The 12,500-nt window shown below is 60.5% G+C and overlaps 2 non-coding genes across 2 annotated transcripts; both read left to right on the top strand.

Moving 5' to 3' along the window:
- Positions 1-8,264: 8,264 nt before the first annotated feature.
- On the top strand, positions 8,265-10,079 carry LOC142794789 (small subunit ribosomal RNA). The gene has a single exon (XR_012892618.1). It is a non-coding gene; the product is annotated as a small subunit ribosomal RNA (ribosomal RNA).
- Positions 10,080-11,798: 1,719 nt separating this feature from the next.
- LOC142794782 (5.8S ribosomal RNA) lies at positions 11,799-11,951 on the top strand. Its single transcript, XR_012892611.1, has one exon. It is a non-coding gene; the product is annotated as a 5.8S ribosomal RNA (ribosomal RNA).
- The last annotated feature ends 549 nt before the right edge of the window (positions 11,952-12,500 follow it).

Below are 12,500 nucleotides of genomic sequence, written 5' to 3'. Positions count from 1 at the left end.
TGGGTGTCGGAGAAAACAGAGTGCCGCGCGTAACGAGGGGCGCGCGTGTTACAGAGAGATATGCCCAAACGCATGAAAGTGTACGCAGGTGTCCTAAGGCAGTTTTTTTTTTTTTCCTCATTTTGATGTCGCCCCGGCTGACGTGGTTTTCGTTTTTCCGTGCCGCCCCGGCTGACGCGGTTTTCGTTTTTCCGTGCCGCCCCGGCTGACGCAGTTTTTGCGCCGCCCCGGCTGACGCGGTTTTCGCGCCGCCCCGGCTGACGCGGTTCCGACTTTGCACTTTTTGGCTCACCCCGGCTGGCGGCCCACTCACTCGATCGCCAGGTCTGTTTGCCCCGGTGGTTCCACCGCCAGGCTTAAGCGCGAACTTTTTTTGTTTGTTTTCTTTTGCTTAAGCGCAAGCTTTTTTCTTTGTTTTCTTTTGATTAAGCGCGGGCTTTTTTCTTTGTTTTTTTTGCATTCGCCCCGGCAGACGCGGTTTTTGCGCCGCCCCGGCTGACGCGGTTTTTGCCGCCCCGGCTGACGCAGTTCGGACTTAGCACTTTTCGGCTGTGCCTGGCTGGCGGCCCACTCACTCGATCGCCATGTCTGTTTGCCACAGTTTTCCCGGTGGTGCCGCACCCGGGCTCGCCCCGGCTGACGCGGTTTCGTGCCGCCCCGGCAGACGCGGTTTTCGCGCCGCCCCGGCTGACGCGGTTTCGTGCCGCCCCGGCAGACGCGGTTTTTTGCCGCCCCGGCAGACGCGTTTTTTTTTTCTTTCGCCCCGGCTGACGCAGTTTTCGCGCCGCCCCGGCAGACGCGGTTTTCGCGCCGCCCCGGCAGACGCGGTTTTTTGCGCCGCCCCGGCTGACGCAGTTCGGACTTGGCACTTTTTGGCTGAGCCTGGCTGGCGGCCCACTCACTCGATCGCCATGTCTGTTTGCCACAGTTTTCCCGGTGGTGCCGCACCCGGGCTCGCCCCGGCTGACGCAGTTTTCGCGCCGCCCCGGCTGACGCGGTTTCGTGCCGCCCCGGCAGACGCGGTTTTTTGCGCCGCCCCGGCTGACGCGGTTTTTTGCCGCCCCGGCTGACGCAGTTCGGACTTGGCACTTTTCGGCTGTGCCTGGCTGGCGGCCCACTCACTCGATCGCCATGTCTGTTTGCCACAGTTTTCCCGGTGGTGCCGCACCCGGGCTCGCCCCGGCAGACGCGTTTTTTTTTTTTCTTTCGCCCCGGCTGACGCAGTTTTCGCGCCGCCCCGGCTGACGCGGTTTCGTGCCGCCCCGGCAGACGCGGTTTTTTGCGCCGCCCCGGCTGACGCGGTTTTTGCCGCCCCGGCTGACGCAGTTCGGACTTAGCACTTTTTGGCTGAGCCTGGCTGGCGGCCCACTCACTCGATCGCCATGTCTGTTTGCCACAGTTTTCCCGGTGGTGCCGCACCCGGGCTCGCCCCGGCTGACGCAGTTTTCGCGCCGCCCCGGCTGACGCGGTTTCGTGCCGCCCCGGCAGACGCGGTTTTCGCGCCGCCCCGGCTGACGCGGTTTCGTGCCGCCCCGGCAGACGCGGTTTTTTGCCGCCCCAGCTGACGCAGTTCGGACTTAGCACTTTTTGGCTGAGCCTTGCTGGCGGCCCACTCACTCGATCGCCATGTCTGTTTGCCACAGTTTTCCCGGTGGTGCCGCACCCGGGCTCGCCCCGGCAGACGCGTTTTTTTTTTTCTTTCGCCCCGGCTGACGCAGTTTTCGCGCCGCCCCGGCAGACGCGGTTTTCGCGCCGCCCCGGCAGACGCGGTTTTTTGCGCCGCCCCGGCTGACGCGGTTTTTTGCCGCCCCGGCTGACGCAGTTCGGACTTGGCACTTTTTGGCTGAGCCTGGCTGGCGGCCCACTCACTCGATCGCCATGTCTGTTTGCCACAGTTTTCCCGGTGGTGCCGCACCCGGGCTCGCCCCGGCTGACGCAGTTTTCGCGCCGCCCCGGCAGACGCGGTTTCGTGCCGCCCCGGCAGACGCGGTTTTTTGCGCCGCCCCGGCTGACGCGGTTTTTTGCCGCCCCGGCTGACACGGTTCGGACTTTGCACTTTTCGGCTGTGCCTGGCTGGCGGCCCACTCACTCGATCGCCATGTCTGTTTGCCACAGTTTTCCCGGTGGTGCCGCACCCGGGCTCGCCCCGGCAGACGCGTTTTTTTTTTTTTTTCTTTCGCCCCGGCTGACGCAGTTTTCGCGCCGCCCCGGCTGACGCGGTTTCGTGCCGCCCCGGCAGACGCGGTTTTTTGCGCCGCCCCGGCTGACGCGGTTTTTGCCGCCCCGGCTGACGCAGTTCGGACTTTGCACTTTTTGGCTGAGCCTGGCTGGCGGCCCACTCACTCGATCGCCATGTCTGTTTGCCACAGTTTTCCCGGTGGTGCCGCACCCGGGCTCGCCCCGGCAGACGCGTTTTTTTTTTTTCCTTCGCCCCGGCAGACGTGGTTCCCCCCCCCCCCTCCGTCTTTCTTTTTGTTTTTTTTTTTCGCCGCGGCTGAAGTGGATTTTTCGGTGCCTCGACGCCCCGGTAGTCGCGGTTTTTCCGTTTCCGCACGGCCCCGGCTGACGCTGCTCGGTCACAGTCGCCTTTTGTGGTGATTGCAGACTTCTTGAGCGCGGGTGTTTTTTTTTTTTGTTGTTGTTGTTGTTTTATTACGCATTCGCTCCAGCAGACGCTGTTTAGACTTTTTGTTTCCTCTTTTATCCTGCGACGAGGTGACGAGGTTTATTCGGTGCCCCGCCGCCCCGGCTGAAGTGATTTTTCCTGTCCCGTGCCGCCCCGGCTGACGCGGTTGGGACTTCGCGTTTGTTCGGCCGCCACGGGTTTTGGCGCACTCGCTCGGTTGCTTGTTGTTGCCACTTGTTGCGAACCCAGGTTTCTTGAGCGAGCGCGGGCGTTTTTTCTTCCTTTCTTTCTTTGTTCTATGTGTTAGCGAATCGGCCTTTAATATCACACGAGGACTCACAACCAACAATTTTCAGTTTGAAGTGTAAAAAATCTGCAGGTGTTGACGTAACTGACTTGCCCCGTACCCTTGAGTACATCCATGAAGTTCTCGTAGTACTACTAAATCGCATTATTCCAAGTGGAGAAATTCCCATAAACTTGCAAACCTCTACACGAAAATCGGTGCGCGTGATAAAGTTGAAAATTATCGTCCGATATCAAATGTGCCTTCTATAACACAAATTCTAGGAAAAAAAAAAAAAAAAACACTTGTTCGCCGTTTTCTGCGCCGTGACTGGCAGCACTCCGGCGAAGCGAAACGGGGTCGATTCGAGCACGATATCGGCGTCTTTCGACGTGCTCGCCGGCGACCGTCGCACGAGTACGTCGCACGAGCGCGTCTGCCGGGGCGCCGTTTGCGAAGCCGACGCAAAAGTGGGAACCGCCGCTCGGATGATCGCCGCTTTCGGCAGAGTGAGTGTTGGCACTCCGGGGAAGCGAAACAGCGTGAATGCGCCCACGAAATCGGCGTATTTTGAAGTGCCCGCCGGCGACCGTCGCACGAGTACGGTAAACCGCGTCAGCCGGGGCGTAGTTCGGGACGCCGACGAAAAAGTGGGAAGCGCAACTCGGATCTTCGCCGTTTTTGCAGGAGTGAGTGGCGGCCCTCCTGCGAGACCAAGAAGCATCGATTCGTGCACGAATTCGGCGCCTTTCGACGTGATCGCCGGCGACCGTCGCTCGAGTAGGGCAAACCGCGTCTGCCGGGGCGGGCTTCGGGACGCCGATGCGAAAGTGGGAAACGCTGCTCGGATGTTCGCCGTTTTTGGCCGAGTGAGTGCTGGCACACGGGCGAAGCCAAACGGGGCCGATTACGGCACGATATCGGCGTCTTTCGACGTGCCCGCCGGCGACCGTCGCACGAGTACGGTAAACCGCGTCAGCCCGGGCGGAGTTCGGGACGCCGATGCGAAAGTGGAGAACGCCGCTCGGATCTTCGCCGTTTTTGGAGGAGTGAGTGGCGGCACTCCGGAGAAGCCAGGGAGCGCCAATTAGCGCACGATATCGGCGTCTTTCGACGCGCTCGCCGGCGACCGTCGCACGAGTAGGGCAAACCGCGTCTGCCGGGGCGGGGTTTACGACGCCGACGCAAAAGTGGGAACCGCCGCTCGGATGTTGGCCGTTTTTGGCAGAGTGAGTGCTGGCACTCCGGCGACGCGAAAGAGCGCGAATGCGCCCACGAAAGTGGCGTATTTGGACGTGCGTGACGGCGACCGCTGCAGGAGTACGAAAAACCACGTCAGCCGGGGCGAGCGACACACGGCGGTCTGGGTGCTTATCGCTGCTATTATAGGGGCACCCCGGCAGACGCAGAAAAAAAAAAAAAAATTTTCGACCTTCTTTTTTGCTGGTCGAGCTCGGGTAACCCAGGTCGCAATGGGAGCCGCGCACGAAAGCGGCGTCGCGAGACGCGTTCGCGGTCGCTAGTCGCACGAGCTCGGCAACCGCGTCAGCCGGCGCGGAGTTCGGGATGCCGACGGCTAAGTGGGTACCGCTGCTCGGATGTTCGCCGTTTTTGGCCGAGTGAGTGCTGGCACTCCGGTGAAGCCAAGGAGCGCCAATTCGTGCACGATATCGGCGTCTTTCGACGTGCCCGCCGGCCACCGCCGCACGAGTACGGCAAACCGCGTCTGCCGGGGCGGGGTTCGCGACGCGTACGCAATAGTGGGAACCGTCGCTCGGATGTTCGTCGTCTTTGGCCGAGCGAGTGCTGGCACTCCGGCGAAGCGAAACGGGGCCGATTCGGGCACGATATCGGCGTATTTCGACGTGCTCGCCGGCGACCGTCGCACGAGTACGGCAAAGCGCGTCTGCCGGGGCGAGGTTTGCGACGCCGACGAAAAAGTGGGAAGCGCCGCTCGGATCTTCGCCGTTTTTGCAGGAGTGAGTGGCGGCCCTCCTGCGAGACCAAGAAGCATCGACTCGCGCACGATATCGGTGTCTTTCGACGTGCCCGCCGGCCACCGCCGCACGAGTACGGCAAACCGCGTATGCCGGGGCGGGGTTGGCGACGCCGACGCAAAAGTGGGAACCGCCACTAGGATGTTCGCCGTTTTTGGCAGAGTGAGTGCTGGCACTCCGGCGAAGCGAAAGAGCGCGAATGCGCCCACGAAAGTGGCGTGTTTGGACGTGCTTGACGACGACCACCGCAGGAAAACGAAAAACCACGTCAGCCGGGGCGAGCGACCCATGGCGGTCTGGGTGCTTATCGCTGCTATTATAGGGGCACCCCGGCAGACGCAAAAAAAAAAAAAAAAAATTTTTTTCGACATTCTTTTTTGCTCGTCGACCTCGGGTGACCCAGGTCGCAGTGGGAGCCGCGCACGAAAGCGGCGTCGCGAGACGGCTTCGCGGTCGCTAGTCGCACGAGCTCGGCAACCGCGTCTGCCGGGGCGGAGTTCGGGACGCCGACGGCTAAGTGGGAACCGCCGCTCGGATGTTCGCCGTTTGTGGCCGAGTGAGTGCTGGCACTCCGGCGAAGCCAAACGGGGCCGATTCCGGCACGATATCGGCGTCTTTCTACGTGCTCGCCGGCGACCGTCGCACGAGTACGGCAAAGTGCGTCTGCCGGGGCGGGGTTTGCGACGCGTACGCAATAGTGAGAACCGTCGCTCGGATGTTCGTCGTCTTTCGCCGAGCCAGTGCTGGCAATCCGGCGAAGCCGAACGGAGCCGATTCGGGCACGATATCGGCGTCTTTCCACGTGCTCGCCGGCGACCGTCGCACGAGTACGGTAAACCGCGTCAGCCGGGGCGGAGTTCGGGACGCCGATGCGAAAGTGGGAAGCGCCGCTCGGATCTTCGCCGTTTTTGGAGGAGTCAGTGGCGGCACTCCGGTGAAGCCAAGGTGCGCCAATTCGCGCACGATATCGGCGTCTTTCGACGTGCCCGCCGGCCACCGTCGCACGAGTACGGCAAACCTCGTCTGCCGGGGCGGGGTTTGCGACGCCGACGCAAAAGTGGGAACCGCCGCTCGGATGTTCGCCGTTTTTGGCAGAGTGAGTGCTGGCACTCCGGCGAAGCGAAAGAGCGCGAATGCGCCCACGAAAGTGGCGTGTTTGGACGTGCTTGACGACGACCACCGCAGGAAAACGAAAAACCACGTCAGCCGGGGCGAGCGACCCATGGCGGTCTGGGTGCTTATCGCTGCTATTATAGGGGCACCCCGGCAGACGCAAAAAAAAAAAAAATTTTTTTCGACATTCTTTTTTGCTCGTCGACCTCGGGTGACCCAGGTCGCAGTGGGAGCCGCGCACGAAAGCGGCGTCGCGAGACGGCTTCGCGGTCGCTAGTCGCACGAGCTCGGCAACCGCGTCTGCCGGGGCGGAGTTCGGGACGCCGACGGCTAAGTGGGAACCGCCGCTCGGATGTTCGCCGTTTGTGGCCGAGTGAGTGCTGGCACTCCGGCGAAGCCAAACGGGGCCGATTCCGGCACGATATCGGCGTCTTTCTACGTGCTCGCCGGCGACCGTCGCACGAGTACGGCAAAGTGCGTCTGCCGGGGCGGGGTTTGCGACGCGTACGCAATAGTGAGAACCGTCGCTCGGATGTTCGTCGTCTTTCGCCGAGCCAGTGCTGGCACTCCGGCGAAGCCGAACGCAGCCGATTCGGGCACGATATCGGCGTCTTTCCACGTGCTCGCCGGCGACCGTCGCACGAGTACGGTAAACCGCGTCAGCCGGGGCGGAGTTCGGGACGCCGATGCGAAAGTGGGAAGCGCCGCTCGGATCTTCGCCGTTTTTGGAGGAGTCAGTGGCGGCACTCCGGTGAAGCCAAGGTGCGCCAATTCGCGCACGATATCGGCGTCTTTCGACGTGCCCGCCGGCCACCGTCGCTCGAGTACGGCAAACCTCGTCTGCCGGGGCGGGGTTTGCGACGCCGACGCAAAAGTGGGAACCGCCGCTCGGATGTTCGCCGTTTTTGGCAGAGTGAGTGCTGGCACTCCGGCGAAGCGAAAGAGCGTGAATGCGCCCACGAAAGTAGCGTATTTGGACGTGCTTGACGGCGACCGCCGCAGGAGTACGAAAAACCACGTCAGCCGGGGCGAGCGACCCACGGCGGTCTGGGTGCTTATCGCTGCTATTATAGGGGCACCCCGGCAGACGCAGAAAGAAAAAAAAAATGGGGACATGGCGTGCGTCACCGTGCGGCTTCGCAGCGTTGCCGAAGTCGCCGAGCCCTTCGACTGAGCCGAACGGCGGACAGGGAACGTTGGTCGGCCGTTCTAACCTGTCGGTGCCACGCCGAGACGTCGTTAAGGAAAACCGCGTCGTGGGCCTCTACGACGCCGTCGAGTCGTTGTACGTTTGGTGTCCAGCGTGTCGGCGGCGAGTAGCGGACACGTCGTTCACGACTTCGGTCTTTCGCAGTCGACGCGAACTTGCGGAGAGTCGTGGTGCCTCACGTTTTCGGCAGAAACCGCGGCGGAATTTTCCCGTGCGTGCGCGCACGACCTCGGTGCTGTGCCGTCAGCGTAGTGTTGCACAAACTCGTGGCCTACCCAAGGTGCGGTACGTTTGCGGCCGTATCCTCGGTGGGAATTTCGTGAGTAGGGTCGCAAATTCTACGACCTCGGCGGGTTTGAGAGCGACGTAGACTTGTGGCACGCTCAACATGCCACACGTTTCGGGGCACACCCGCGGTGAAATTTTCTCGAGTACGCTCGTATTAGGGCCCAAGGAGGTCTGGGTACTTATCGCTGCTATTATGTGGGGGTTCTCGTGAGCGGCGTACGCGAAAGCGACCGGGTGTCTGATATGCGGCGGGCTTCGGCCTCGTCAAGCGTGTCCTCGGGTCTGCTCCAGGGGAATCCACGGCAGTCGTCTGCAGCCTCATCCGCTTGATGCGTTAGGGGCTGGTTGTCGGACGGTGCCGTTTTACCACGATATCGAGGTGTGTTCCGTGTCGTCCTCGGGCGATTCAGATGCGAAAGCGCCGAAGACGCGGGCGTGACCCGTCGTCTGGCGGCTTTGCAGTCTCGGCTCCGTTGCTAGTTCCGGCCGGTCCACCGACAGTGCAGCGGGCTTGGGCAACCCGCACGGCGCGACCGAGTCGATGCAACGAAAAAGAGCGAGCATGAACGTGCTTCTTGCCGCACGGCTCCCACTCGTCTTTCGGGAAGGTTGTGCCGTAGCGAGCTCGAACGCCGTCATCTCGGAGTGCAAAATAAGCGTGTTGGGGCGCCTGAAGGTGGCCTCCGCCGCACACAGACTGCGTCCGGCCCGCCGAGGGCGAGGACGGACGCGCAGTCGAACGATTACCTGGTTGATCCTGCCAGTAATCATATGCTTGTCTCAAAGATTAAGCCATGCATGTCTAAGTACATGCCGAAATAAGGCGAAACCGCGAATGGCTCATTAAATCAGTTATGGTTCCTTAGATCGTTTCTTCCTACTTGGATAACTGTGGCAATTCTAGAGCTAATACATGCAGTGAGCCTGGAGCCCTTTGGGTAACGGGTGCTTTTATTAGACCAAGATCGATCGGGTTTCGGCCCGTATTGTGTGGTGACTCTGGATAACTTTGTGCTGATCGCATGGCCACGAGCCGGCGACGTTTCTTTCAAGTGTCTGCCTTATCAACTTTCGATGGTAGGTTACTTGCTTACCATGGTTGTTACGGGTAACGGAGAATCAGGGTTCGATTCCGGAGAGGGAGCCTGAGAAACGGCTACCACATCCAAGGAAGGCAGCAGGCGCGCAAATTACCCACTCCCGGCACGGGGAGGTAGTGACGAAAAATAACAATACGGGACTCTTTTGAGGCCCCGTAATTGAAATGAGTACACTCTAAATCCTTTAACGAGGATCAATTGGAGGGCAAGTCTGGTGCCAGCAGCCGCGGTAATTCCAGCTCCAATAGCGTATACTAAAGCTGCTGCGGTTAAAAAGCTCGTAGTTGGATCTCAGTTCCAGACGAGTAGTGCATCTACCCGATGCGACGGCTCGGACTGAACATCATGCCGGTTCTTTCTTGGTGCACTTCATTGTGTGCCTCGAGATGGCCGGTGCTTTTACTTTGAAAAAATTAGAGTGCTCAACGCAGGCGAGTCGCCTGAATAAACTTGCATGGAATAATAGAACAAGACCTCGTTTCTGTTCTGTTGGTTTTTGGAATACGAGGTAATGATTAAGAGGGACGGACGGGGGCATTCGTATTGCGGCGCTAGAGGTGAAATTCTTGGACCGTCGCAAGACGAACTACTGCGAAAGCATTTGCCAAGAATGTTTTCATTGATCAAGAACGAAAGTCAGAGGTTCGAAGGCGATCAGATACCGCCCTAGTTCTGACCATAAACGATGCCAACCAGCGATCCGCCTGAGTTACTCAAATGACTCGGCGGGCAGCTTCCGGGAAACCAAAGTATTTGGGTTCCGGGGGAAGTATGGTTGCAAAGCTGAAACTTAAAGGAATTGACGGAAGGGCACCACCAGGAGTGGAGCCTGCGGCTTAATTTGACTCAACACGGGAAAACTTACCCGGCCCGGACACTGGGAGGATTGACAGATTGAGAGCTCTTTCTTGATTCGGTGGATGGTGGTGCATGGCCGTTCTTAGTTGGTGGAGCGATTTGTCTGGTTAATTCCGATAACGAACGAGACTCTAGCCTATTAAATAGGTGCGGGGTTCCCAGCACCTTACAACCTTCTTAGAGGGACAAGCGGCTCCTAGCCGCACGAAACAGAGCAATAACAGGTCTGTGATGCCCTTAGATGTCCGGGGCCGCACGCGCGCTACACTGAAGGAAGCAGCGTGTCTTTATCCCTGTCTGAAAAGACTGGGTAACCCGTGGAACTTCTTTCGTGATTGGGATAGGGGCTTGCAATTGTTCCCCTTGAACGAGGAATTCCCAGTAAGCGCGAGTCATAAGCTCGCGTTGATTACGTCCCTGCCCTTTGTACACACCGCCCGTCGCTACTACCGATTGAATGATTTAGTGAGGTCTTCGGACCGATGTCCGGCGCGGCCTTTCGGTTGCGCCGGTCTGTTGGAAAGATGACCAAACTTGATCATTTAGAGGAAGTAAAAGTCGTAACAAGGTTTCCGTAGGTGAACCTGCGGAAGGATCATTAACGGATTGTGAAGGGTGAGCGCCTCAGCTGCGTCTGCGCCCGACACTTTCTGCCGCTGACCCCGTTTGGACGCGGGGTCGGCTTTTCCCCACGGGGCTGCCTGAATGTGGAGCGGCACCCCGTGACAAATTGTTGCGCCCAGCGGACGCCAACACCGCGACCTTGGACGGTCGGCCAGGTGGCGGACGCGGGTACAAACGGCGCAACGCACTCATAGGTCGGCTTTCGACCCGCCACTGCACCGTGGCTCGAAGCGCTCGAAATGCGCGACCCGACCGCTGCGGGACCGCCTAGTACTGTAAACAGGAGCGGCGGAGCGCGAACGGCGAGTCGTGGTTACGTCGGTAGAAGGCGAGGCTGCGCGTTCCCGAAACGCCAGCCGAGTGCCCTCCCGACCGTTCGAGCGTGCAAGAACGAGACCCGACAATCGCGCGGCGACTGCCAAGTACGAGAGGAACGGCACAAGCGTCGGCGGTCGGTCAAGGAACTGGCGATGTGACGGGTCCGCTGTGCACCAGTGCATACCGTCCCGCCGTCCGCGGCAAGCGCCTCCGCGTCCTCGGGTGACGGAGGCTGCCGGTCGGTTCTTGCAGGCGAGGGATCTCGCTGGCACCGGTTCGCGTTGACGCGCGGCCGGTCATGGCACGGCGATGCGACGGCCGAGGTGCGCAGTACTCGATGGAGGAACCGCACGCTCCGATGACCGTCCCGCCCTCCGCGGCGTATGCGTACCGACCGTAATGGTTGCAGCAGCGCCGGCCGGCTTTTGAATTCGCCACACGAAACACGGTGCGAGATCGCGGTTAGGGGAGCGTCGACGTTGCCAGGCGTTTTGCTTGCTGCCGAGGGAAAGGCGGCACGGCCACGTCGCGCTCGTCGCGATTAGCGGGTCTGCGCGCTTTGGGAAGGTGCCGCAACGACTTGCCGAAAGAGGAAGCACGGAAGAACGAGGGACTTGGACGTCCCGACAATTGAACGCACTTGCGGCCAGGCCCTTGCTGGCTTCGTTCTTCCGCCTCGAGTAGGCTCGTACGCGGCTCCGGCGCCGAAAGTGGTCCTTGGCACCGACTTCGGTGGACGTGGGAAGTGCCGCGCAAGTACGGCGCGCCTGGCTCCACCTGTTGGCTAAAGTAGGCAGCCGGATCGGCATTTTGGTGTGCGGTGGCAAACCGTGGATGCGAAAAAAGCTTGTGCGATTTCGTGGAACAAAAAGCGGGGGTCCCCCTTTTTATGCGGAGGAGACCGACCCGCCCGCCGTGGTGAACCGCGACGCCACGGTAAAAACGGGAGAGGCTTGTCGATGGGACCGTGCATCCCGCGCTCCACGGAGGCCGGGAGGCGGCCGCCCGAGGAAATGTGTAGCCGTCGAGGCCCGCATCTGCGTGCACTCTTATCCAAATGGGTGTACCGCAGGCATTTTCTGGTTAGGCGGGCCAATGAGAGCGAGCACACAACGATACCTACGGGTCCGGCTTGGAGAACCGGCTTCGACGCCTCCCGAGTATTTATAGAGGGGTGGACCACGAAAGCACTCGCAAGTAGCGGAAGCGAAACGCCGTCCGAAACACACCGTTTGCTCGATTTGCGGCAGCCGAAAAAGGCGCGGCAGAGTTTTGGAGTCCAAGCGTGCGCTGAAAAGCGCCCTTCTTGGCCACTGTTTGGCCGAGTGCCAGAAACGTTTGGTTTTGACTGTACGGAATTGAACAAACACTTTTTCACGACTCTAAGCGGTGGATCACTCGGTTCTCGGGTCGATGAAGAACGCAGCCAGCTGCGAGACTTGGTGTGAATTGCAGGACACACTGAGCACTGATTCTTTGAACGCACATTGCGGCCTTGGGTCTTCCCTTGGCTTCGTCTGTCTGAGGGTCGGATCACATATCAAGAGAGCCTTCGGCGCACAAGGGAACGTGAGCCGTCGACTCGTTTTGACCGCGTCGGCAACACGGACAGCACGCTGAACACCTCACAGCGAGCGCCAACAGCGGCCACTCAAGGGCGAGACGGTGGCGACCGTCGTGCCAGAGCCCAACCGAAACGGGGGCGACCGACTGCATTGAGGATGTGGCACCTCGTTGAGACCGCCGCAGGACTTCGAGTCGGAAGGAAGCCTGCAGGGAAAGTGCGGTCGAGGTTGCGTACTCCTCTCTGCGACCGGGCGCGCAAGAGCTGCGAGAGCCACGGACGCGCAACTTTAACGCACGGTAAACACGAGGAGCGAAAGCCGGCCAGCAAAGCTTCTCCAGCCGTGCGCAAAGTGCGCGAGATCGCAGCCTTGCGTTGCGCTTGTTGCCCTCGAAGTAAGCAGGGTGTCCCGTAGACCGGGCGCTCGAACACGCTGCGGGGCCGTGCCTCCTCCAGGCTTTGCCGCGCGAACAGGGAACGTTCGCGCGCAAAGCGCAGGGAGGTGAGGAGGCTGCG

This window comes from Rhipicephalus microplus, unplaced genomic scaffold, assembly GCF_043290135.1.
Source record: "Rhipicephalus microplus isolate Deutch F79 unplaced genomic scaffold, USDA_Rmic scaffold_500, whole genome shotgun sequence".
NCBI classification, from domain to species: Eukaryota; Metazoa; Arthropoda; class Arachnida; order Ixodida; family Ixodidae; genus Rhipicephalus; species Rhipicephalus microplus.
The sequence above is the reverse complement of the archived record's forward strand: the minus strand, read 5'-3'. Positions and strand labels throughout refer to the sequence as shown.